A 1736-nucleotide genomic window follows, 5' to 3' on the forward strand; every position below is an offset into this window, starting at 1 on the left:
CCACAAGGAACCTACCTTCTTTGAACGAAATCAATTCCGAGTAGCTGATGCTGACCTCTCCAAAAAGATGAACCGGAAATACATCAAGAAACCAAAGCCTAAACCTGGTGAGAGAGAGAAGGCAAAGGGATAGATGGCAAACCGGCGGCACTTCTTGGAATCAAAAAGGTCCCAATCGCTTCCTTTTCAGCAATTTCAGGCACTTTTAACTCTCTTTCCAAAGAACTTTTCATCTTTCCCTCACGGTACTTGTTTGCTATCGGTCTCGCGCCAGTACTTAGCTTTATGTGAAACCTACCACACATTTTGCGCTCAAATCCCGATGAACGCGACTCTATAAAAGCGTACCGTACGTGGAACAAAAAACGCAGGGGAAGGACGGGATTCTCACCCTCTATGATGTTCTTTCCCAAGAAACTTAACCCTGCGCTTCCACTGGTAACGCCTCTCGAGGCTACAAGTCAACAGCTCGGAAAGAGCAGTTGATTTCCACTTTGAGCTGATCCCGGTTCACTCGCCGTTACTAAGGGAATCATAGTTATTTTCTTCTCCTCCGCTTAATAATATGCTTAAGTTCAGCGGGTAACCTCGCCTGATTTCAGGTCTGATAAATAAATCGGACAAACGCCCGAGACAAAACAACAACGACGAAACCTCGCAGAGCAACAATGGAACCGAAATTCCATTGCGGTATTGAAGTCGATCGACAGCATCAATGAAACTTGTCTTCAATGAAGAAGCCACCGTATCTCAATGATGTCATCGATACAACTCAACAATACACTTGAGCCTCTAAAAGAAGAGGCACGAGTAGTTTCTCCGCTGTGTTCATTATTCAGGGTGACATTGAGTATTCAACACTCATGACACCCAATCATACTGCTCCTAGGGGGCTTCAGCCAAACTGAAGCAACGACCCTAAAAAAGCAGAAAATTGTGATTTCAAAGACACTGAAACAGACGTACCAAGGAGAATATCCCCAAGGTGCCATTTGCGTTCAGAAATCTGATGATTCACTGAATTCTGCAATTCACATTGCGTTTCGCAGTTCGCTGCGTCCTTCATCGTTGCGCGAGCCAAGACATCCATTGCTGAAAATTTAAAATAACATTATAGTTTAGGAAGCAATCTGAAAGCACATCGAGAGAGATGCAGAAAGATACAATCTTTCACTCTCTCTCAAATGTTCCTCAGATTTGTTGTTTGAAATAACGGTGTGGGAAAAAAGAATGCACACTGAAGAAACTCCTGGAAATCAGTATCCCAACAGAGACACGAATTTCCAGAAATTGAGCCCCTTCGCTGTGCACCCCCGGATACCTGCACTGGCTTCCAATATTGGAAGCAGCGCAGGATATCCAACATGAAGAAGGCAATAATACCTTTCGATACTATCACGCTTCTTGAATGCAAATCTCTCCAATGGAGAGAGATGCAAACTCATGTTTTGCTTGGGATTCAAAGGTTGATGGTTAATAAAGAATAAGGACGTGTGAATGATCCTTCCGCAGGTTCACCTACGGAAACCTTGTTACGACTTCTCCTTCCTCTAAGTGTTAAGGTTCACAAAACTTCCCATTTCGGGCACGAACGCGCCACAAAACGGTCCGAATAATTCACCGGAACACTCAATCGGTAGGAGCGACGGGCGGTGTGTACAAAGGGCAGGGACGTAATCGGCGCAAGCTGCTGACTTGCGCCTACTAGGCATTCCCTCGTTGAAGATTAATAATTG

At 44.7% G+C, this 1736-nt stretch overlaps 3 non-coding genes across 3 annotated transcripts; all 3 read left to right on the forward strand.

Annotated features, from left to right (window-relative positions):
- Positions 1-607, forward strand: TGME49_459310 (the record flags this gene model as incomplete). The annotated part of the gene is made up of 1 exon (XR_001974275.1): positions 1-607. It is a non-coding gene; the product is annotated as a 28S ribosomal RNA (ribosomal RNA).
- A 337-nt stretch (positions 608-944) lies between these two features.
- Positions 945-1102, forward strand: TGME49_459320. Its single transcript, XR_001974276.1, has one exon. It is a non-coding gene; the product is annotated as a 5.8S ribosomal RNA (ribosomal RNA).
- Positions 1103-1526: 424 nt separating this feature from the next.
- TGME49_459330 lies at positions 1527-1736 on the forward strand (the record flags this gene model as incomplete). The annotated part of the gene is made up of 1 exon (XR_001974277.1): positions 1527-1736. It is a non-coding gene; the product is annotated as an 18S ribosomal RNA (ribosomal RNA).

The sequence above is a fragment of the Toxoplasma gondii genome (assembly GCF_000006565.2).
Source record: "Toxoplasma gondii ME49 unplaced genomic scaffold asmbl.536, whole genome shotgun sequence".
Lineage (NCBI taxonomy): Eukaryota > Apicomplexa > Conoidasida > Eucoccidiorida > Sarcocystidae > Toxoplasma > Toxoplasma gondii.